Source organism: Python bivittatus, unplaced genomic scaffold (genome assembly GCF_059951505.1).
Source record: "Python bivittatus isolate LINGU-HERP-01145 unplaced genomic scaffold, Pbiv_v1 ctg000560_np1212, whole genome shotgun sequence".
In the NCBI taxonomy this organism is placed as follows: Eukaryota; Metazoa; Chordata; class Lepidosauria; order Squamata; family Pythonidae; genus Python; species Python bivittatus.
The window spans coordinates 9548910-9574696 of record NW_028277083.1 but is presented as its reverse complement, the minus strand read 5'-3'; the positions used below and the strand labels follow the sequence as shown (position 1 = coordinate 9574696).

Sequence of the window (25787 nt, the reverse complement as noted above, 5' to 3'; positions counted from 1 at the left end):
GCCAGTGTTTTAGCAAACCAAGATTGTGAGTTTTGGGAGAGTGGGCCACCCCAAAGGGAGGCTCTTCAAGTGGCCCTGCTGGGCAACTTTTCTCCTTCAATCTCCATTGGCCCATCTATAAAATGGGGGTATGGCTGAACTGGCCAAATTGCCATGGGGGTGGGGTGGGGGGACAAGAATGCAAGTTCAGAACATTTCAGAAGAACTATGTCTCCATCAGCCAGTTCCACAGGTGTGGCTCTTGGCTCTGCAGCAAAGGGGGGGGGGGATGATAGGGCCACCCCACCCCACCCCCTAGCCCACCCCCCCTCTCCCCCAGCACAGCAGGCATTTCCCCTCCATACCTACCCACCTTGGCTGAGCTGGAGGTGAAACTCCTGAAGCCCACCCCTCCTTTTTCAATTTCCTAAAACCTTCAACAACCCAACAGCCTGTGAAGCTGGAAGGGGGATGTGGGGGGAGAGAGAGAGAGAGGGAGAGAGAACTAATAATAAAAATTTCCTGTCTCCACCTCTCTGCATTTCCAGAAAGTTGGAGGTTCAGCCGAGCTGGATACCCCTTTCCTCCCTCCCCATCCCTGAAACTCACTTTCCCTCGGCAAATGCTCCTTCGTTTACATTTCCACCGATTGCTTTTCTCCATCCTAGCTCGGTTTTGGACCCCCCCCCCCCCCCCGCTTTCTAACTTCGCCTCCCCTTTTCCTCTCCCTTTCTGGCGCTTTTGGAGCTCCTCTTTGGAGGGGGCGAGCGGGTGTGTGTGTGTGTGAGGAGAAACTAGCGAGTCCCTTTGAGAAACGACAAAAGGCAGGAAAAAATTGAGGGGAAGAGACGCGAATAACCCAGCCGAGCGCAGGGCTGGCCGCTCTCCGCCTTACACGCGCGCACACACATCCACGTATCCCTGAATGCGATTAAATGTCTTGAAATCTGCTTCTCATTTTCCTCGGGGAATTGACGTCCCCCCCCCCCCCGCCACCCCGCTCCGCCGTCTTTTCAACCCTTGGATTTATTGAAACCCCCCCCCCCCCGCCCCGCAATCCTTCGTTTAAAAGCAGCCCGCCGGGGCTCAGTTTCTCCACCGTTGCATTTCTATCCCCCCGTTTGGGTTTCTTTCGGCCCCCCTTCCCTTCCTCCGCTCGGTTCCTCCCAGCCAGGCAGCTCTTCGCTCTGAGCCGTTCGGGCGGGCGGGGGGAGAGCGAGAGCGAGAGAGCGAGAGAGAGAGAGAGAGACGGGCTGGGGAACCTTGGCCACCGTGCCAGGGAGCAAAGAGACGGGGGCGTCCCGTTTCGCCGCCGCCGATGTTTTGGCGTGTCTTCATTTGCTCGTTCTCGGAGCGGGGAGTTTTTCTTTCTCGCCTCCTTCCTGCCCGGCTCTGCAGCCACCGCGCACCTACGAGCAGCCGCTGGGCTTCCCGGAGCGCCGCGCTCCGATCTCGCTTCGGCCGGGGCGGCGTCTGACATCTCCCGGCGGGCGCTCTACCTGTCTGTCCCCCTCCTCGCAGTAAGTCGGTCTTTCTCTCCTTCCCGGAGCGGGTCCTTCGCGAAGGGGGCAAGTCGGGGGCCCTCGCCCTGCCCCCCGCCCCACCCCCGGCACTTCCAAACTTCTTTTGACACGCTTTTGAAGCTCGGTCTGTCGGCAAGTGGAAAGTCTCCTTCTGTGATCATCATTCATGCCTGTTTATCAAGTGGAAGGTCCCCCGGTTACTATTATTGTTGGGGGTCCCCTTATTATAATAACTGTTTATAAAGGGGAAGTTCTTATTCTTGTTATTTTTATTCCTGTTTATAAAGTGGAAAATCCCCTTATTCTTATTCCTGATTATAGACAAATGGGAGATCCCAATATTATTATTACTCTTACTATTCCTGTTTATAAGGCGGAAGATCCCATTATCATTATTATTATTCCTGTTTACAGACAAGTGGAAGATATCATTATTATTATTATTATTATTATTATTATTATTATTTATAAAGTGTAAGATCTTATTATTTTTTTATTCCTGTTTATAAATGGGAAAATCCCCTTATTATTATTATTCCTGTTTATAGACAAATGGAAGATTATTATTATTGTTGTTATTGTTGTTGTTATTATTATTCCTGTTTATAAAGTGGAAAATCCCCTTATTATTATTCCTGTTTATAGACAAATGGAAGATGATGATGATGATGATGATGATGATGATGATGATGACTGATTACATGGATTAAGCGACTTCTATATGCACCCTCTTCACTGTCAGTTAAAGAGAAATAGTACTTAATGGGGGGTTAATTCCCCTCCTCTCTGTTTCCATCCTTTTTTCTCTCCCTTGTTTCTTCCCCTCCTCTTTATTTCCCCTTTAATCCTTTCATTGCTTCATCCCAGAGTCTGAGTGAAAGGATGGAACACTTAAAAGACTTTCTCTAGGATACAGCCTGTGCTGGCTGTTAGGGTCCCTCAGAGTGTGCCTGTGTGGGGCGGCTGAGAGTCTTGGCATTATACAGCAAATTGGAAGTTTAAACACTTTGTCTTCTACCAGGATTGATCCGACCCTTGGTTGGAAGGGCATTTATTTCATGGCAGGCCAGCAAAGCAGTTTGGTGCAATGGGCTATGCTGGGCTAAGTTGGGGCAACAACTCGGCGTGATTCTGAAATGAAATCCTGAAGACAAGTGAGAGAGCAGCTGGTTATAAAAAGCGGGAGCAGCAAGCAGAGGAGACCCACATCCCAGCTCCCAACAAGAGACGTTTAAGGCTTGTGAGGGGCTGGGGGGGGGATTTTATAAGCATCCCAAGCAGAGATTTTGCAGATGGTATGCATATGTGCGCTCACCCTGTCGCACGCTGCATCGCTGGCCGCATGTGTGGCATTTCTATCAGAGATGCCAGATGCTTTTGAAAAGGATGTCTCCAGCTTTGCACATCTGGAATGAAGGCCTGTGCCCCAAGGGATCTAATACAAACATCTCTCTGGATCTCTCCTCCTGGAGACAAGTCCAGGGAGCTGGACCAGGGGATGTCCCCTTGCCTTTGACCAGAGCCCTCTCTATTTCTTCAGTAGGACAGAGAGGTCAATACCAGAACATCCTTCTTATGGGTCTCGACAAGGGTTCCTTGCCCAGAGCTCTTACCTCTTCATCTTGTTGGAGACAGACTTGGGCATTGAGTGCAACCTGGTACATCAGGGTCATGATCCTCCAACCTGCTGGACTTCCAAAGTGTTGAGTTGACATCTCACAGACTTCAGTACTGGCCCGGCTGCCTGACAGGTTTTTTTCTCAACACATCTGCAGCCCACCAGGCTGAGGAAGCTGCTCTAAAGAGTGTCTCCAGCTGTAAAACCCAAGTCCTAATATTTGGAACACATTTCCTGTTTTCCAGGGCCTCTTTTGATCAGAGGCTACTGGTTGGGGAATCTTCTCTTCTCTCAATCGCTTAACACTTGGGCGATTTCACTTTTCCAGTTCTGTGTCCTGGACCACAGGATTTGTTGTTCTCATTTGAAGTGTCTCTAGTTTACAGCGCCTTCCACCCAGCAACTTGTCTGCCCCCTTCGTTGCTCATGAACAACTAAATTAATCAAGCCAAACACATTGTGTGCTCAGCAGATATCATAGTGAAGTTGTTTTCTAAAAAAATAGTAGTAATAATGTAGGGGATACATGTCTCTCACTTCCCAGAATGTTATCAAGAATCATTCAGTACTGAAGGAAAGGGCTTTACAATTCAAGCTGAAATGAAATGTTAAACTAGGAGGCATTAGTTTTCTGAGACAAATTAATGTCTGGGGGTGGGGAGGGTGTAAGGGGACTTCCCAGCATTTTGCTGACAAAACCAGGGACTTACACCGAACATGCATCTCTCTTTTGTATCCAGTTCAGTGTTTCTCAACCTTGGGCACTTTAAGACGTGTGGACTTCAACTCCCAGAATTCCCCAGCCAGCATGGCTGGCTGGGGGATTCTGGGAGTTGGAGTCCATACATCTTAAAGTGGCCAAGGCTGAGAAACGCTGATCCAGATTAACTGTTGAATGGATAGACCCCATTCTGTTGTGCCTGGAAGTGAATGCACATGCAGTGGTGAGCATTAAGGTCTCATGCATCAGGTCATTCCATATCAAAGTGATGCTCCTTTTCAATGGCTCCCAGGGCTGCTGCTGGGTCTTCTTCTGTGGCCGGAGTTTGCATTCATCCCCCCAACAAGAGTTGTGGGTGAACTTCACAGTAGTGAAGACCCTCCATTGCTATTCGGGCAATTAGCATTTCATGACCTTCCCATCTTGCATCCAAAACCTCCCACAGCATCAATTCTCTTGGAAAGATCACTGAGAAGTCTTGTCGAAGAAATGAGTCTCTAGTTCTCAGTCAAATCCTTCTAAACAGCCATCCTTTTATAAATTATTCCATTTGCTTGTCATACTAAAATAGTTTAGCTCTTTTAAAACAGCCTTCCTTTGCTTGGTGCCCTCCAGCCATCTGGGATGTCAGCTCCCATAATCCCCAGCCACCCTATGCTCGCTGGGAATTACAGAGCCATATAGATCTGGAGGGGGGCAGAAGCTGCAGAAGATTATTTTAGAGAGGGCTTCTTCAAACTGTGCCAGAGGGACTCCCCGTTTCCGGAATGGCATGCAAACAGAGAGTTTGCCCCGCTCCGCTTCAGTTTAGCTTCACCTTTCTGCTTAATATTTCAAATCCTGGACTTAGTGCTTGTTTCCAAACCTTAATTCCATCTGTCTCACAGCAGCGGCTGCCGCCTGTTTGTCTCAATTGCAAAGCAGTTCTCTCGTTGTTCCAAATTCTGAAATGCATGAACATGTTGGCAAGTAAGCTGTGGTGCCATGACCAAAAATGTGCTACATCCTTCTGGGCTGGAAAGGAACCTCTCTTCCTTGAGAGTTAGGTGGAGACTCAGTCATAATCATGTTGAGCATCCTAAAATAGGGATGGGCAATCTGGGGCCTCCAGCCTGCTATTCCTCCCCTCCCCTCCCCTCCCCTCCCCTCCCCTCCCTGCTCCTGGGGCCTCCTCAACCTATACCATCAAATTTCAGGGGCATCATTGCTTAAAATCAGAAACTGATAACTTAAGACAATGCAGCGTCTGCTTTAAAATAGCCTTTGCACAATTAAAAAAAAGAAACTAAATCTTTCTCTCTCCCCAACACCATCCTGGGGACTAAAGCAGAAAATCCTGGCCCCATCCATGTCGGTCTTGTAGCTCCGCCCACACTGCCCAGTTGCCCCACCCATTGTGGCCCTTGGTCCACTCAGATGGGGAGCCCGACTCTGAAGGAAAGTGACCCCCTTTGTTGTAAACTCTGCTTCTTTAGTTTCTTCCACATTGCTACCCTATGTACCTACAAATCCACAAATCTTTGTTTCTTTCAAATCTCTCCTGAAGCGTGACCATGGTGGGCACCATCTTGATTGTTTTGACCACCCTGCAGACACCCCTGGCCAGGCCAGGACCAAAAGGCACCTCCTCCCCTTCCACGTGCAACGTTGGTGAGAGGACTCTATTTTTGGACATCACATGAATGACAAGCCAGCATCCTGCCTTGTCTGGAAGGAATCCAAGATAATGTAGACAGAGCAGCAAACAGGCCACCTAGAAATCTTATAGCCACTTCTAGCATCTGCCACCTTGAGAACTCTCTTATTCTGACTAACAATAGAACCATCTTTTCCAGACTGATGTCCCTAAGGGGACCAAGGTCCCACATTCAGCTCACAAGTAAGATTGGCATGAATTCCTTAATCAGAATGCAACTGATAGTTTAATCTAGGTTAGTAAACTTGTTGGACTTTGACTAGAGAATCCCAGGTTCAAATCTTCACTGGACCCCAGAAGACTTTAGGCCAGTCTTTGGATCTTAGCCCAGCCTACCACACTAGGTTGTTATTGAGGGAGTGGACACCCCTGTATATGTTACCTTGAGTTCCTACAGAAAAAGTGTGAGATGAATGCAAATAAACAGGATGGGTTTGCTGTCATATAATCTGTGAGCTAGAACAACCCTTGTAGGAGTCGTGAGTCAACCCCCTGGAACGGATTCCCATCTTTCTTGTTGGTTGGCATCTTCTGGGGCTCCCTTCGTCGATTCAGTGGGATGCAAGAAGCTTGTTTTCTGCTGTCAAGGACTCTCTTGGCTGGAACTGGCCAACCCTTGGATTCTGGAGGAGAGACCACTTCCTGTCCAAAGTTGTGAGAGTGGTTGTTTTTCCCCCAAGGGCTGGGCAAAATATAACGTTTCACAAACTCTCCACCTATTTTGAAATGGTAAAGGGAGGTGTGAGGAATAGCTGTAGTTTTTTGGTTAATTAGGGGCAACTGTGGTCCAACATCTCCAAGGGTGGCTTGAGAAGGCAACTCTCAATGCAAAGCACATAATAAATAGCTGGAACTTCATTTGCAGCCACCATCTTGACTTTTTTGACCACATCCTACTGACTCCCCAGCAGCTGTCTAAATTTCTGGAGAACTGTATGCATTAGGCAACTGGGTGGAGCCAATGAACACAATCAACTTGCTTTGTGAATTTCTATTCCTCATCCCCACATAATTTAATATATTATCATTGGTCGCACAGATGTTTAGACTGGATTTGGCATTTTTATCCACCTATCGAATCCTTCCAAAGGACCAGGGATAGGCAGATGTTGTTGTTTGATGAGGTTAAAAGTATTGTCACAGGATGGAAGCTATTCCAGGTAAAGCTGCCTTTTGCAGTTGACTGATGGTGATTTTGTCAAGGCTGATGGTCTTCAAGGGGTGCTCCAGATGTTCTGGGATTGCACCCAAGGCGCCTATTACTATTGGCACTATCTTTGCTTTCTTTTGCCACAGTCGTTCTACTTCTATTTGCAGGTCTTTATGTTTTGTGAATTTCTCTAGTTCTTTCTGTTCTGTTCTGCTGTCTCCAGATATGGCAATGTCCACTATCCAGACTTTTTTGTCTTTCTTATCCACAATTAAGTCTGGGGTGTTATGGGGCAGGTGCTTGTCTGTCTGAATTCTAAAGTCCCAGAGCACTATTTTCCCTGTTAATGGTCAGGGTGGCACATTTGTCCAGTCCAAACTCCATTGCAAAATCTTGGCTGTATATCTGGACAGTGCCGAGCAGCGATTCCATTTCACATTGTGTTTTTCCATACAGCTTCAGATCATCCATGTAAAGGAGGTGGGATAGTCTGGCAGATGTTTTTGATGTTGGATAGCCATGGCCTGACTTGTTCAGTATTGTTGACAGAGGAATCAATGCCATGACAAACAGTAGTGGTGATAGTGAGTCTCCTTGAAAGATTCCTCTCTTGATATTAACCTCTCCCAGTCTATCCCCATTGACCAGCAACTGGGTCTTCCCTTGTGCCACTGATCTTTGCACAAAGTTTCTGATGTTTCTACCGACTCCTGTTATTTCTAGGCACTTGATTATCCAATCTTGTGGCAGGGAGTTGAATGCCTTCTTGTAATCAGTCCAAGCTACGTTCAAGTTGGTCTTCCTTCTGCAGTTTTCCAAAATCATCTTGTCAATTAAGATGATTTTGTTCCTCTACTGTTTGGGTGGTTTCCTTTCTGCTCAGGTGGAAAGAGCTTGTTTTCAGCTTAGATGCTGTTGGACTGCATCAGCTACCACACCAGTTAGCAATTTGAAAGTTGTTGGTAAACAGATCACTGGCCTGTAGTTGCCTGGTGCTGCCCCTTTTGCTGGATCTTTCAGTATCAGGTAGGTTTTGCCAGATGTTAACCAATCTTCAATGTCACCCCCTTGCAGTATGTTCTTAGACTGCTTGGCAATGAGTGGGCGCAGACCAGTCAGATGTTTCAACCAAAAACCATGCAGTTCATCTTCACCTGATGCTGACGAATTCTTGATCTTCCTTGCCCTTTTCTCCACCATTTCTGCTGTTATTACAAGTTCTTTCATTTCAGCTTCTGCTTTATTCTTATCTACCTCCTTTATTCAAGCTGCATTTTTGTTGTATTTCTTTGCTTTGTCCCACAGCTGCGCCCAGAACTGCACTGTTTCTTTTTTGTCAGGGGTTGACTGGTTCATTGCAGTCTCTCCATTAGTGGATTGGTAGAAACGTTGCTGATTTGACTGAAATTGGAGATCCTGCCTATAGCGTGCAATTCGAGCTTTGTATCTGCTGATCTTCTTGGCTATAGCTGTTATTTGCTGCTGTATTATTTCCAGTGCTTCCTTGATCTCCCTTGTTTCTACATGATATCTCTTGAGCAGGTATACTTTGGTCTTCTTGTTCTTCAGCCTCTTTTCTTTCATCTGTTCTAGCGTGCTTGCATCTGATCTTAGCATGCTGCTCTTATTTTCCAACCTGATCTCCCATTTTGGTGGTGCACTGTTGGCTTTTTTCCTTGTTTATTGATTTTGCATCCAAGGTATTGAGTTATAACTGCAGCTGTGCTATACATTAGTTGGTTTGTTTCTTGCAGTGAGATGGTGCTTATATTTGATATCACAGTATTGGCATCTTGTGCTAGCTGATTCTTTGTAACAAGCTTCAATGCAGGCAACCTTATTCTGTTGTTTCTGTGCTATTCCTGATGCCCAGTTATTCTCTGTTTCAATCCCTCTTGGTTTTTAGTTAGAGGGCTTTGTTCTTTCTGAGGAGAACGCAGAGCAGAGGGTGCCTGGTTTGGGAATGAAAACGATTCAATAGCGATGCTGGCTTCCTCTACTGCCGACTCCCCCCGGTTTGCCCCAACAGTCTGAGCTACTTCTGGCAAGGCTTCGGTTTCTTTGCCCTGGGTAGACCTTTGCAGCTCTTCCAATTCTACTTCTATGAATACTTTATTTCGTATTATAAATCAACATTGATCTGTTAGCCTCTGCTCTCTTATTTCTGATTCTGGATGTTCTTCTTTCTAAAACTGGTGCATTCTTTTCAGGTATCCTCGTTGGACTTGATTTGTAATAGCAGATCATTATTTCTTTGTTTTCATTCTTCGTATATTTGCGGCGGGTAAACAACTTTTCTTCCAGTAGTCCTGCAGCTGCCGGCCCTGGTTGCTCAGCCAACAGTCCTGAAGCCCACTTGTTACCAGATGTCCAGGAACTGAAACACCTAGCACGGTCCTTTTGTGATAGTTCCTCTGGCTGGAATGAGCCAGACAAAAAACCCATTAAAAAACTGAAAACCGTTGATCTCCCAAGTGTGCTCAACTGAGAAACAGCATATAGCAACCAAAAAACCAAACTAACCATGGGTGAATTTTACAGTTGCATGGGGAATGGTAGTGGGGAGAAAGGTGGGCATGATTATGTCTAAACTCTAGTTGGGTGCACATTGTTGACCATATTTAGCTAGGCTGGTCAATTGTCCCTCACAACAGCTTCTTGGGTTCCTATCTCTTGAAGCTGAAATGATTGGTTAGCTTTTGGAGATGAGCAGAAAAATGGGCCTGCCTTTCTTCCAACAGTATCTTCTATTCCAACATACAGCTTGGCTTACTTTCATGAGCTACATGTATACAGGTTATATGAGCTGGTTAGCAGGGTCTGCAGAGAGACTAGAGACGCTTCTGGCTTGCCCGCTGATTCAGTTTTAGGATCTGCTTTTCATAGTCTAAAGATCTGCTAAGATTATGATGGTTCTCCTTTTAAAAAATTGAGTCTTCCGTTACTGTATTTTGATTCTTCATTGAGAGATGCAGTGGACTAGGAGGAAGTGGGGGGATGTAAAGCCTGAAAGGGTCTTTCCCTAGTTCTGTGTTTCTCATCCTTGGCCACTGCAATGCTGGCTGGAGAATTCTGGGAGTTGAAGTCCACACCTCTTAAAGAGGCCAAGTGTTGAGAAACACTGCCCTAGATGAAGCTTTGGTTGAAACACTTTGATAAAGCAAAGTGGAGCCCTCTGCCCCATATTCAAATTCCCCCTGCCTTTTCTTGACTCTACCGCAGGTGGCCACCCTGAGCCAGTCTTAGAAAGCTAAGCAAAGTCAGATCTGGATGGGAGACCACAAGGAAATCCAGCGCTATAGACTAAAGGGGATGTATTGTCGAAGGCTTTCACGGCCGGCATACGATGGCTGGTGTGGGTCTTCCGGGCTGTGTGGCCGTGGTCTTGAAGTCTTGTTTCCTAAAGGGGATGTTGGGGAAGTGGAATCACATGTTTTGCAACGGCAACCCCTTCTGTATCCGTGCAAGAAAATGTCATAGACCTGTCATTGAAGTCACCAGAAGCTGGGTTTTACTTGGGAATTAACAAGTGGAAATTCAGATTTATCTTTTCAAGCAATTAAGCATTCTGAAGGTTTAGGACTGAGAGGGTGCAGTTCAACTCCTCCCCCTGACCCCCAACCTCCCCCCATTACTGCCAACTCAACAACGAGAAAAATATGTGAAACAGATTGCAAACTTCTGCTGGCTGAAAATGCTTCGGAAGATCTTTTACCAACATCTGTGCAGGTAGTAACCGTCCTGACCACTGGGAGAACTAGGGAAGGGCTGGCTTTAAAAGAGCTCTCTCCTTACTATCTGGGAATTTTTTTAAAAAAAGCGCCACAGCCATAAATCTGGGCATACTTCATTGTACCATCTAGTACCTAGAACAAGCACGGATTTTATTAATGACTCCTTGGCCATATCAAGCAAGTGATAAAACAACACTGACTAAGAAGGAGAACACATGATGAGAAAGAAAGAGAAAAATCTAGGTTAACTTCATCCACAAAGTCGTCGCCCGGCAATCATTTCCGATCTTCAGAATATTCCGTCTGCTTTGGGATAGTTTTTGATGTAAAAGGCGGTCCTCTTGATGATATGCCGGCTCGTTTCCTGCAAAAAGCGGGACTGTTTCTTCTAGATGTCCCCATCCTTCTTAAATTTTAGAAAAGGCCCTCAACCGTCTACAGCAGTGTTGTCCAAACTTGGCCACTTTAAGATGAGTGGACTTCAACTCCCAGAATTCCCCAGCCAGCCATGCTGGCTGGGGAATTCTGGGAGTTGAAGTCCACTCAAAGTGGCCAAGTTTGGACAACACTGGTCTACAGCAAGTAACCAGACGCTGCATATTTGTGTTCCTGAAGTTTAACAGATTAAGCAGCTGCTAATAGTTGATGAACTACATACACTAGCACCCCCACGAGGAAAACCTGGGCTGAGTTATGAAGGAGAACCCCATCTTCTACGTTCCTTCTCTTCTCTTCTGCATCCTCCAAGCCCCCTTGCCCAGTTTTTAAGTTCTGGATTGGTGTACAGGTCAAACTTGGCATTTGGAAGAGATTTGCCAGCACTGCAACGCTAGCTAATTCTCTTTCAAGCTTGCTAACGTCTAAGGTTGCTTCATGATCTCTCTGGCTCCTTATGACATTCTTGGGGGGTGTTCAGGCCAAATGTAAAAACTTCATATTTCAGGCAGAGGCAAAATCTACCGGGATCGGCCCCTGACTGCAATTGACCAGTAAAACAAAACAAAACCAAAAAAAAAAACAGGCCGGTGTTTAAAAGACTGGAGCTGCAGTGTTTTCCATCAAGTTATCCCCACAATTCACGACATGGTGACAGCGTCTTTGGAGAAAGCAGATGGCAGTCTTCCAAGATGGGATCGGGCAAAACAGGAACAACAGAAGCTGTGCTAAACACGAACCCACACACACAGCCGCCCCGTGTGGGATTCAGATCAGGGATAATAAAGCTCTTTGCATACCAAGGGCCCTTTTCAAGAACACGTGAGGCGGCCAAACAATGCAGCAGGAATGTGTGAAGGGGTTTAGGATGACTAGGCTGGGATTAAAGTCTTGCAAAGCAGCAAGCTGGATGCTATTAAGCATTAGCAAAGAGCTTACGGCTGGTGCATTGCAGGCCAGACCGCCGTTTTCTTCGCTGTGCTTCATCCCCAGGTTTGCTGCTAGACAGTTCATTCCACAAACTAGCTTAACTCTGTCACTCAATCTTTGGAAAGTTACATCTCAAGTCCAGGATGACCTTGTCTATGAGACTGTAGAGCAGTGTTGTCCGAACTTGGCCACTTTAAGATGAGTGGACTTCAACTCCCAGAATTCCCCAGCCAGCATGGCTGGCTAGGGAATCCTGGGAGTTGAAATCCACTCATCTTAAAGTGGCCAAGTTCGGACAACACTGCTGTAGAGAGTGAAGGAGCAGTGACATTTTCTCCATTATCATCTTCTTTGCTACTGCTCTCTGGGTTTCTTTGCAGAAGCGCCACTCCTGGGCATGGCTCTCTTTCAAAACCTGAAAATGGGTTGGGGACCTCAGCGCCCGAGGAATGGCCTCCTCCTCAAGTACCCTGTTTTGGAGAAAAAGCTTTGTTCGTCACTTCCCGGTTAGGGTATTGTTCTTGTTATGGTTCAGCAAGTCGACCTTCACTGCTGGGGATTGCAGGAAGAACTCCACATAAAATGACATGGCCTGAAAATAGGATAAAGTGATTACATAAACATCCCAGTTTTCATTCATGGAACTCTAGAATGGAAAGGTTGGAAGGGAACTCCAGGGTTATCTAGTCCAACCTCTAGTCCCATTACAGGAATCCACAACTCTAGCGTTCCTGACAGATGGTCACCCAGCCTTTGCTTAAACATCTCCAGGGAAGAATTATTCACCACCTCCCTTCACACCACCTGTTCCATTCTTGAGTATCTCTTGGTGTCAGAAAGTTCTTGCTATCCAGCCAGAATCTACTTCCTTATAAGACTGTGTTCAGTCTTCTGGAGCAACCATGAACAACTTTGCTCCATCTTCTACATGATGGCCTTTCTCATATTTGAAGAAAGCTATCAGGTCTCCCTGCAGTCTGCTCTACTCCAGGCCAAACATATCCAAAGTTCCAACCATTCCCTGTGAGTTTTTCTTTCCAGGCCCCCCCCCTTTTAAAAAATTTATTTATTTATTTATTTGATTTTTCAACCGCCCATTTCCCCCCAATGGGGGAACTCTGGGTGATTCACAACAAGCATTAGAACATAAAATATATAAACACATAAAACCTTAATTTAAAACATTACTAAAAAGAAGGAGAGACCAAGAGGATGAAAAATCTGAGGCTGAAGGCAGAATTATGTTGGTTGGTTGTTCTAGTAGGACAATGTGCAAGTGCTAGCTGAGTGCTAGTTCCCCTTGACAATGTGGAGTAACCCATTCCATTTCCATGCACTCCAACCAAACGATGTTTCCAATTGGGAAACGTGATGACACAATGCACTAGGGCAATCAAACCAGGCATCAAAGGGGGCTGAACCATTGCAAAGTGCAGATAAATCATATCTCCGGGTGCCATATAAGGAGGTGGTTTTGGCCTAGGAACCTGGTGAGCCAAACTTGAGTCAGTAGGGCCCCCGGATTCATGACAGCTATTGTGGTTTGCGTGGGATGAACAGGGTGTTGAGTTTGTGCATGCCTGGGCCATGCTGCTGAGGAAGTAGGGAGCCAAAGAGCATGGTTGTGACTCAGCCTGGAGCTTCTCCTGTGGAGAGAAATGGGATCCACCACTGGATTGGGACTTCAGTGAAGGAAACGCTCAGGATAAAGACCTTTGGAGTTCATTCCAATGTCCTACCATTACGTTTGGGAATGTAGAAAATCTGTCTTCTCAATCCCCTCCCTCCATGAGATGCTAATTTTTCTCTTGCCCTGCAGGTGTGTGTGTGTGCGCGCGTGCCTTCAAGTCAATGTTGACTCCTAGTGATTGCCAGGACAAATCTCTGCAGTTTTCTTGGCAAGATTTTCAGAAGTGGTTTGCCATTACCTCCTTCCTAGGGCTGAGAGAAAGTGACTGGCCCAAGATTACCCAGCTGGCTTTGTGCCTAAGGCAGGACTACAACTCATGGTCTCCTGGTTTCTAGCCTGAAGCCTTAACCACCACACCAAACTGGGTCTCCAGGAAAGGCAGGACCTGATATTAATTTGACTCAGGTTCTGCAACCCACAGGTTGAGTTCTGAGAGATACTGCACCGGACTGATTGCACCCTGGGGGAATGAGCAAAAGGTAGGGGTTGATAACCACAGTTGAAGGAACAGGATGAGTTGTGCATAAGCAAGTGGGCCAGGTCTACTGGGCATAGGATACTGGCAGGTGCTAAAAACAGCCGCATAGGTCCAGCTTTGGCCCCAGGGTCACACAGACCATGCTAATTAAACACACCTATTCCAGAAAACAACAGTGGTTCTTGATACAGTGCTTTGAGCCTTAGACTATGATTTTGGAGAGGGAGGTTAAAGGAAGAGAAGACACCCCTATAACCTACCTTTGAAACAAGAGTGAGATAAAAATTTGAAATATTGTATTAATACATTAAAAGGCTTTGCCTAAAAGCTACTAACTCAGTCTGAGAAATCCATCTCAGGTAAAAATTGACACTCCCTACTCAGATGCACTCTTGATCACTGCTGCCCTCATTCTGATCTTCCTGACCTTTGTGGAAGACTTAACTTTAAAATATACATTTCCTTACCGTCTAGGAACCTTTTCAGCCAATAACCTGGAGTCAAATATTTATTTCAGGGCCATTATCCATAGTTAGAGTTGAGCTACAGATTTTTGAGGAGATGGACAATAGCCCAATGTCTTAAACCATGAAGGTGGCTTTGGCTTGGTGAGCCAAAATAATGTTATGGACTCTTATCTTCCCTCCATTCTCTCCTGCCTTCTTGATCAAGCTTCACATGGTCCAAAGTACATCCCTGTTTGCTTCAGAGGTTTCATGCCTAACCTTGTCCCTAGATCTACAAGGCGTCCTAGATTCTACAAGGCCACCTTTTGGCCCAACGACTTCTGTTTCCTCTTCTCTCTCCATGCCAACATGGACTGTAGTTGATTGTGGCTAGGTATCCAACTAGCAGTTCTGTCTCACCAGTTAGCTAGACAAAGGATCCCTCCTGGGGTTTGCAGTTTATGGTAATGCCATTCTGGTCAGGGTTAACAATGGATACAAACGGAATGTCCTCTGTGATGTGCTCATCTCTTCCATCACTATATTTCTTTTGCCCTGAATGGGTTTGCAACGTCCTTCATGCCTCTATTAGCATACTAGAAACAGATCTAATCTGGCTTAAAGGTAGGCATGTTTACATCCACTGATTTCATAACTGGATTATGACCTGTGAAGTTCACATGTCTTTTTTGACTATATTATTATCCTTCTGATCAGTTTTTACTTCTATGCCTTCCCCATGGTGGTGTTGTCATCCTTTTTGGCAGCTGCCTGGAACAGAAAGTTAAGTCTTTTCCAAGCACAATTCTCACAGAGTTCTCTTTACCAAGATTGCTTGAAATGAAAGGATGGGGTAACAAAAATTCCAGCAACTGAACTATTTCCCATTTAGAACTAATACATTCTTATATACATTATGGTGGAGACTTTCTTATTTTCTTTCCAAGGATCTTCCTTCCTTCCATTGAGGAGTTTGATCTTTTCACTGATGTCAGAAAAGATTGCAGTTGACTGTTTACATTCTAGTCTCCTGAAACTTTATCAGTCTGGAAATCAACCATTACAGTTGATTCCCACAACTTCCTTATCCCACACAGCTACTCTTCCAAGCAAATCTCCTTACTGGTAGTTCTGGAAGTACCCAGTCACACCATTTTAGGGATACGAACTCCACTCTCCTTTTCCAGAGAGTGATTAGAAGTCCTCCCATCCAGAGAGTGCAGACAAGGTTTGAGATCATCACCATCAGATCTTTTCCAATTAGCTAAGCCAGCAGCAGCAGAAGTGTTGTTGAAGCCAATCTGTGGTTCTGAAATGGAGAATCTGGTTTTTTCAGCTGCTCTTTCTCCCCAGCTTTCCTTGGAAGGCCAGGACACCTAAATCGGACAGTTGACTGGGGGTTGGAGTTCCACTGACTTGGGTTAAACATGTTTAATTCTGTGTAAGACTGGGCCTGCCCCGGGATAAATCTAACCCACTTAGAGCTAGTTAACTAGGTCAGCCAATCTCTTTTTGATGTTCCTACACAAACCCACTAAACATCCTATTGCTCCCTGCTGTGGGTTTGTGTCTGCTATTAGTTTCTGTCTCTTTTTGGCGCCATCACATCCAAATACCATATACATCTGGTATAACAGGGTTCTTCAACCTCAGCAACTTTAAGATGGGTGGACTTCAACTCCCAGAATTCCCCAGCCAGCCATGCTGGCTGGGGAATACTGGGAGTTGAAGTCCACCCATCTTAAAGTTGCTGAGGTTGAGGAACCCTGTGGTATAACCCTGTCTACTCAGACTGGCAACAGCTCTACAATGTTTGAGTTGGGGGTATTTTTTTCAGCTGCCCAAGACTGATTTCTTTGAAGAGATGAGAGCTCAAATCCCGGGACCGCTTGTGCAAAACAAGCATCCCGCGACAGAATTTTGACCGCTTGGAGCCAATTTCTCCCGCCTGTTTGGCTCTGTCGTTTTGCCTTTAGATATTTGTCAGTTTTATGCATGCTTACCCCAATGACACATGGATTGATTTATCTATGTCCAGAGCTAAATTCAGTTCTTGGCATATCCTCTTATTGGATGAAGGCAGAGATGTTCCATCGTGGTCTTGGGCTCAAGAGAGAAAGACGCCAAAGTCAAATAAAGTTTCAGACAAGAAAGAAGGGAAAAGGGACTCGTGTTGCAATGAACCCAAGGCTGCAAGTTGGCTCCTGTTTTGATACTGCCCATTGTACTTCAAGGGCGTAGTGGCTGAGTGTGCAAATGGTGCAAAGAGCATGACTCGGGTAGTTGCTATTCCTTTTCCCCCCATCTTCACATCAGCGTCACATAAAGCTTGGCATGAAAAACTGCTGTGTCCAATGTTGACGTGTTAATCAGTATTGTTGACATGAGCTCTAAAGACCTTGGGCCTGCTTTCAAATGGTTAACAATTGGTAGGGGTTAAAAACAACCTTAGGGTTGTTCCTAATCATGGAACAAATCAGGGCAGAAATTAGATAAATTGATATACTCTTCATGAGGGTTGAAACTTGAGGGGATTCAAACACTGGATTCAATCCATTGAATCTGGATTGCTTAAATACTGTATGACATTTCCATTCGGAATGGCTGCATCTCAAAAATTTTAAATTTCCCCATGGGTTTTACAACCCCAGAAGACATGCAATTTTTTTGCAACCCTGACATTTTGTATTTAGTTTCTTGCAGAACTTCTAAAGCCCAACAACATTCATGACAAAAATCAATGACCCCAAATTAGGAAAATACAAGGGTGTACGAGTTTGCATTTATATTTCCATGGTGTAGATCATGTCCTTCTTTTCTTCCATAAAACTCAAACAACGGGACTTCCAGCCATTTTCCCATCTAGTCAATGACCTGACCTGGGTCTGCTTCAATAAAATTGCGATGTCTTGTGCCTTCCGACTTCGCCCTGAGGCCCAAACTTTGGCAAGCGACGCGAGTTAATAAAGCTTTCGAAACTTGTCCAACTGCAGACAAGAGTTACGAGCTCTCAAAGCTTACAAATTCCTACAGTCGTTCAACAAAGCTGCAATAAATAAATTAACCCACAAAGATAGGGTTGCAGAGGGGGGAGATGTTGAACAGCGTTTCTTCTGTAAAATGAGAGTTCCAAGCCCACCAGATTTCAAAACTGCTTTTGCCAAGAATCAATACTTACAGTACAGATGCTCAGGCTGGTAGAAAAGTCTATCTCCAGCAACCGTTGTACCTGTCAGGAGAAACAAAATCAAGTCTGAAGCTAAATCCGGGTTCCCCATCTTGAGTTTATGGGGCTGCGCCTAGCCACACACGTCTTCCTTTGTTTGTGTGACAGAAGGAAGATAATATTACATACTCAACTGAAGAGGGTTCCTTATCTAATGCAATTTGGCCTATTTTTCAATTAATCCAAATGTAGTTTTTGTTCTTCCCGCTTCCTTGTTTTGACTCCTGGCCCAAACCCGGCACCCCACCCCCATAAAAAGGCACAGTTTAGCTCAAGGGTGCATTTCTCCCCCCAGGCTGAAGCTGCATGCAGCTTTGAGCTAAATTGTGCTTTTTTTTTTTTTTTAGCATGCAAAATGGATTCTGCTGAGAAATTAAATAACTATCCAGTATCCTTTTCTGGACGTTAAACCATTGTCTATATATGTGTTTTGGTGGGTAGATGGGTGAGAGAGAGACATGATCTGTGGAATGGAATATATATATATAATCATTCATCTTCGATATCAATTCCAAATAAGGCAAAAAAATTCCCAAACTGGAAGAAAGAAAGATATAAGGCCCTACAGGAAGCTGAGTTTTTCCTCCCTGGCTGCCTAGGAAGAAAGGGAATAACTAGGGTTAAGGGCCTCTGTTTCCAGAGTATTAGAACGGTTCTTGGAAGACATAATCTTGATCCACCATCATGACGGAAGGTCAGTGAATGACTCTTCTCATCTGGAATCTCCCTGACCTTCTCCAATCTAGTATTGTTTATCATTCTGTTATTGTCCTGCTTGTCATCTTTTATTAATAATCAACCACAAACTCTCTCTTCTTTTTTTTAAACATCTTGGCATGCTGGCTGATTGGAGAGTTCAGCTAACTTCCCAGCTATTGTTGGACTATCTCATTATATATTCTGATGGCTGATGGGTGTCCGTGTTTTGAGAAACCGTGCTCAGATCTGAAACCTGCGTGCCAAATAGCCTTTTCAATAGCTTGACTGACTTGCAAAATTTGGCATTTCCCAATAATGCTTGTTTTAAGTCTTTCCAGGGCAAAACTCTGTGTTGTAGAACAAAGACACACTTCTCCGTTGCTGGAGGGTGAAAAGATGTGGGATTTCAAAGCTCAAGGAATACAGAATCATAGAAGCCAAACTACAGTGGTACCTCGGGATACGAACTTAATCCGTTCCGTGACTCTGGTTGCAACTCGAGTTGGTCTCAAGTCGAGGTAAAGTTTCCCATAAGGTTCAATGTAAATCCGGTTAATCCGTTCCGCCCTCCGAATTTGGTCGCAACCCGAGGCAAATTTCCCCATAGGGTTCAATGTAAATCCGGTTAATCCGTTCCACCCTCCGCCCGAATTTGGTCGCAACCCGAGGCAATTTTCTCTTCAGAGCCTTACTCCTGCCAAGCCTGCTCTGCATTTTCTTTGGAGCCATGCTAACACGCACACCAAAAACCTTCGCAAAACACCACAAAACACACCACAAGCCTCACCGAACGTCTCCTTGCTACCGTGACCTCGCCCACAGGAAGCCGCGACCACGTGGCAGCAGGGAAAATGGCCGCGGATCCGGTTCGTAAGTCGAGGCGAATTTGTAACCCGAGGTAAATTTTTCCTGCCGAAGCTGGTCGTAACCCGAAATGTTCGTTAGTAGAGGCGTTCATAACCCGAGGTACCACTGTACTATAAAATTATGCATATGGTAAAAGCTCATCTACTATAAAATTATCTACAGGTGGGTGTGAAAGAGGATGACGTTCTAGATAATTTAGAAAAAAACTTAAATAAAAAAAAATCTGCCCCTTTCAAATTTGGGAAGATTGTTCTGGATTTATGTTATTAGGTACGTGATTGGAGTCATATATTTTGTCAAAGCATAATACTTTTGAGGCGTAGGGACTTGTATGAAACCACATTGTGGTTTGCAAAGCCTGATTTACAGGATCATCTGCTGGGGGGAGTCAAAGATGGCTGAGGCCGCATGGTCAAAGCCCCACCCCCTTTTACATAAAAAGGTGGGGCTTCAATTGTGTGTCACAGATGCCCTCTGGACCTTTTTGACCTCCATCCCATCCCTGCAATGCCCCTGCTGTTTTGTCTTGTTCTGTATGCACACAACCAATTATGGCTTGTTCCACAAATCATGGTTTAATGCAGACCCAATCTGTATTACCCTTACTAACAATGCCTATACAGAGAAAACAACATACTTCTGCTGCCTTTTCAGAAGGATGCAGTTGCTCTTAGAACAATTTCTATGTAGTCCCTTACCTCTCACTTCATTCTCCTCTTGTGCCATGATGGGATTTCAACACCACCTCCAATTAACTGTAAAGAAACATAGTTCTGCCATAGAGATGCGTCATTCAATGAAGCTCTTTTGAAATCTCATTGGCAGTATAGGCAAATAAATCTAGGTTGGGCCATCTATTCACCAAGTGTCTTGAAGGACATCGATAAACATCTCTGACCATTTATTATTACATTTGTAACCAATTTTATACAACTTAAGGTGGCAACCTAATACTCCCACCACCTGTTTTCCCCAAAAGAACCACCATGTGAGGTGGGTTGGATTGAGAGAGAGTGAGTGATCCAAAATCACCCAGCTGGCCTTCATGCCTAAGGAGGACTAGATGTCACAGTCTTTCAGTTTCTAGTCCAGCACCTTAACCACTACTCCAAACTAGCTGATGTCTTGGGACTTCTACTACAAAACATCTGGAAGAAGATATCAGCCTGCTTATCAGTGCACTAAACTCTTTATATATGAGCACTGGTCTCTTCTACTTCAACTTTTCAATGTGAACTAGTTGAACTGTCAACTTCAGATTGTATATCCAGGTATATCCTGGCTTAGGCCAGGGTATATCCAGGCTTAGTCAAATTCTATTTAAAAGCTGTGAGGGATGACCCTGGCTTGTTCCAATATATCTAGGTTTATTGGCTCTAAGCACCATTTCCAGGTTAAATATATTTATAATGAAGCAGTCAATACTTGGCGTTGAGAAATGTTGAGAAATACTTGCTATAATTATTAAATGTTGAGAAAGAATTGCTACAATTCAAACGGAAAGACAATATTTTTCTCTATATTATGATCAGATGGTCTTTGTGTTTAGCCAGTCTCATGGGGGTCCACAAGGTAGAGTCAAAAAAGTCAAGATGGTACCCACAAAGATGTGATCAAAATGCCAGTTTTTTGTGTGCATTGTCATGATCACCACCTTCACTTTCTTTATCACACCTTGAGGACACCTTTAGCTGACAAACAGTGTCACAGCTCCTGGTGTCTCCTTTCAGATGTTCTTTATCTTTAAACTGGACTTGAACTGGACAGGTGTTTGTTTTTTTTAAAAAAAGGATGTCTTCAAATAATCGATGGCTATTGTAACTCATGGTTAAGACTATGGTCTGTAAGCCACTGTTTATAACTTTTTGATCACTTAAAAACACCGTCCTTTTGCACTTGTGGAAAACACACTAGCTTTGAACCAATGAAATCCTGGCCGGGAAAAAAACCCAAAAAACAAAAACAGAGCAAGGAGAAAAGAAATCTGTCGTCATAAAGTTTCTTCCTGCTCAACAAGGCCATGGAACCAGGAGATAGCATTTATACAATCAGCTCTGTGAGCAAAAGGAATGATTTAAAAAGTGTAAAAAGGGTAATTAGTTTGTAAAAAGGGGAGAGAGAGAAGTCCATTCCCCTGAAGAGGGATGCTGTTTAACCTAAACTCTCTTGTTTTGGACTTTTCTCTTTAACCATTAAAATAATATGAAAACCCTACTCTGGGCATGGTGCCCAAATTCCAGACCTACCTCTGATTGATGTGGCCAATTTGTTGTGGAAAAGTGGGCGTACTAAGCCAAACGCAGGCCATCTAGCCTAGGGTGCGGGCTAATCTAAATACAAAGAAAATTAGGTATGCCTGTTTATATTACGAGACGTAGGATTAATAACATAAGTCTGGCAAGGGAAATGTCTTTTCCATGAGGTCTGGTGACATGGCTCTTCAAAAGTATTTTGAAAGATCGGCTGCAAAAATAATAAGAAAAAAGATTGCTATCGGTTTTATTCTCTTCTCGCTTTGAAATATCTTTTTTTTCACATGTAGGAGTTCTAGATATGCCCATTTGGTATCGTTGCAAAATAATAAGATTATAATAATTGCAAGAATTCTTATTTCCCCCCTCCGGTAACGTCTTCATAATTATCAAATCAAATCGTATTTGCTGCCTTTGGTCACTGTTTTTGAGTTTTCCTTTTTTTTACCTGGCTGGTCATTGGCTGTATTTAAATAAATTGGATTGGATTGGATCATCAGGATCAACTTTTGCAGGTTTACGAGGAAAGCGTAAGCTTCCTATGGATGATGGTCTTGAGGCCCTTCCAAGTCACTGGCAAATTATATAAGTTGGTTTAATAAATATGTAAATTGGGCAGATGGGGTAAGATCCATTCTGTTGCAGAGGTTGGGATGATGGCTCAGGATCACACCATGGGAGAAACCAGCCTTTCCAAACATTGCATCGTATAGAATTATGCACTTTCATTGCTTTAGAGCCAGGAATATGGTTGTGCCTTTGTGTTGTGTGGGTTGATATGTTCACCTTGCTTCCCTGGTAAAGCTTATTTTATTGTCCTCAGTTCTGGAGGAGCTGCAGATGAATTCATGCCAACCCCGTTTAATCTTCAAATAACTTTACAACACAGGTAGGGTAAGGTATAGTGTTTGGGCTCACCCGGTGTTCTCCATGGCTGAACCCAGGTCTACTGATTCCTAAACCACCCCTGTTGAGGTTTATAAAATACAGGGATATTACTGGCTTCCTGATGAAGTTTGCTGAAGCTCCCAAAAGCTTGTGCCTTTCAATAAAATGTGTTAGGCAGAAATGGAGCTCACCAACTCCTGATGTTTTGCTACCAGAGACTAACACAGCTCTCTTCCTATAGTAAATGCTACGACTATGTATCTTTTAAGTCACACAGATGACCTCATATGAGAAAGGTAGGGTATACATCACCCGAATAAATAAGCCATGGATGTTAGAGAGTCATCCACAATAGTTCCTAGTGGTTAGGTATATTTGTGTTCAATGAAACCCAAAAGGTCTTTAAAATGGAGTGAAAAACACAGTTGAGGAAGAGCAGCTTAGGGTGGAGAAATGATAGAAGTTTGGAGGCTTAATGCACTCCTCACCTATCCTTCTCCCCATCCAACCATCCATCCATCCATCCATCCATCCATCCATCCATCCATCCATCCATCCATCCATTATTGGTTCCCTCTAGAATTGATCTAATAACGTGCTACATTGTGATTATAAAGGTGGGAGCTTATGAAAGAGATGTGGTTTCAAGCTGGAATGGAGAAATGGAGAGAGAAAATTAAAAGGCAGGAAAAAGGAGAAGGAGAAGGAGAAGGAGAAGGAGAAGGAGAAGGAGAAGGAGAAGGAGAAGGAGAAGGAGAAGGAGAAGGAGAAGGAGAAGGAGAGAGAAGAAGGGGAAGGGGACAACCAGAGATTGTTACAGGCATCCACGTTTGTGTTAGCCTGTGTGTAAAGCACACATATATGTGCTCTCTCTCTCTCTCACTCACTCACACACACACACACACACACACAACTTCTTTCAAAGTTCTTTCTCAAAAAGATCCACCCAAGGATGAGGATTGGCAGTGCTGGTATTTTGGCCTCTGTCCACTGGATCAGTGGTCAAGGCCAGGGTAATATAAACAGGAGTGGGAATCCAAGCAGCTGGAATTATTTGAGCCCTCGGTTGCGACGTCTGCTGCTGATTCAACATCCCTTCTACGGAGGGATTTCATCAAAAAATGGGGGGAAAAGCTACTGCTTTGTTAACAGAGAAAATATTGACTTAGCATGACTTGACCGAAGTAGAGAGTGAGAATGAAGCTATGAAATCCTCTTTGGGGGTCACTCCACTATCCCAAGAGTGAAGACTAAAATGCTTATGAAAATATCCCCCCAAACCTAGTCTCTTCCTGACTCAGAACTGAGGGCTACTTTATCAGTATAGTATTAAATACATGGTCCAGCTAGGTATTCTTATTTTTGAAGCATCTGCTCTGGCAGTAAAACGCCCACACCATGAGACGATGGAACTTGAGAGCTAGTTGCACAAGCCACGTTCTAACGTAACAGAAGGTTGGTGTTGGATTGGGGTCTGTTGAAGTTCATATTTCCGCTCAGCTATTAAAAGCTCATGGGGTCAACTTGGGTTAATCACAACCCTTTAACCTGACTTAGTATCTTCCAGGCTTGTGGTGAGGATCAAATGGCAAATGAGGGGCCATGGGGGCTAACTCGAGAGCCGTAGAGGAAGGGTGGGGTAAACCCTTACTCAAAATATTGGTGTGGATGGAGACGGGCCTACAGGATGCTCGCCATCTTGCTTGCTTCTGTGCAAAATGTTCTGAAAGTCCAAGGTGTTTTGGATATTCACACCACATACATAACCTGTTTGCTGAATTAATTCAGCTATTTGAAGATGGTATCCTTTCCCCTGTTCCCAGCAGTCAAGCTTAGCTTGAGGGAATCCTTATCTTTTTAGTGTGTTGTATAAATGCAGCCATATTGTCCTATCACTGGTCTACAAAGCCTTCCTGGGAAAGAGAGAGGCTATCTATATGACATCCTTTCCAATACTCTAAAATGCTTTCATATCCTTTGGCCATCTTTTCTCCAGGCTAAACATAAACTCCGTCAACCTCTCTTCATAGGGCTTGTCTTGTTCCCTGCCCATCTCTGAACTCATCCAGTTTCTTGGAATCTTTCCTAAAACATGGTGCCCAAAACTGGACATGATCTTTAAGATGTGGTCAGACCAAAGCAGAAAGGAGGGAGGGAGGGAGATGGCCATACCAGGATAAATCTTACCATTTCTTCACTTTGAGGGAAGCCTTATGGCATTGGCCCGAAGCCAACTTTTTTTGTAGACACTTTCATTTGGCCAGCGCTGACTTAAAAGATCCAAGTCAACTTCCACCCATCTTGGAAAGAAGGACAGAACTGCTGTAGTGTTTTCCAGAATGTCCGGATGTTACAATTCAGCACAGATCCTGTGGGCTCTTTTGCTGGACAGTTCCCAGCGCGCACTGGACAGAACGAGCCGAAGCAATTTCCCCATCTCAGCAAGGATTAGAAGAGGAAGGGAGAAAGCCAAGCCATTGCTCCTTGTCTTTCGAGCAACAAGAGGGGTCAGGATATCCACGACCATCTGCAAAACCAGAGATGGAAACTCATCTCGCAGCCATGCAGAAAAAAGGGCTGGGCGAGTTGCTGAAATCTCTTTTCCAATAATCCAATTACTCTACTTGAACAATCGAGAGGCAACCGACTCCCGGCACTTTTGAAAGCAGTTATTAAAGTGATACCGTTAAGCAAGCATTCATTAACCAATTTGCTGCAATGATACCCAGAGAACTGCAGATAGTACTTTAATCTGCCAAAATATAGGTTTTTGCCCGTCCGATGGCACGTAACTCAAATTGGTCCATACATTAAAATAATTTACACAAACATATTTACATGGAAATAGAGGGTAGGGAGGGCGGAGTTGCAGATAGGCCATTTTGCTGAAATGAAACTTTATTTACTCACTGCTAAGTTTAACTGTTTTGCTGAATGCACATATCATGCGAAGCCATGCGGCCTTTTAATTTTTTTGGCTTAGGGTTGTATGAATCTGGGGACTCTAGATTGAAACTCATGTTTTATGGCTTAGCATGCTGTTTGAGGCCAGCCAACTGAGGTTTATTTAATAAACTGCCATTTTCAAACCATGGCTTAGTGCAGTGTTTTTCAACCTTGGCCACTTTAAGATGTGTGGGCTTCAACTCCCAGAATTCTGACTGGGGAATTCTGGGAGTTGAAGTCCACACATCTTAAAGTGGCCAAGGTTGAAAAAACTGGCTTAGTGTATGAATTCTGGTCTTGCTAAGTTTTGTCCTTGCTGATCATTTTTACTTGCTGGAATTGTGTTGGCTTGTGTTGGTGAATGTTGGCTTGTTCAGTTTGGCAGCCACTTTCACCAGCTCTTTCCTTAAAGGGGAGAAACCAATCAGGGGCATTCTTGGTAGGGGCCACAAATAAATCCTAGCAAATAAGAAATGAATGAAGGGAAGCCTGGGAGGTAGGATAAAAGT

General features: G+C 44.5%; 1 protein-coding gene across 1 annotated transcript in view; it reads left to right on the top strand.

The window, feature by feature from the left end:
- Positions 1-1240: 1240 nt before the first annotated feature.
- The window catches only part of NTN3 (netrin 3), a 121616-nt gene continuing 97069 nt past the window's right edge, over positions 1241-25787 (top strand). Inside the window, exon 1 of the mRNA XM_088148161.1 lies at positions 1241-1499. The gene's annotated coding sequence lies outside the window, so the exon portion shown is untranslated. The remainder of the gene's footprint in view (positions 1500-25787) is intronic.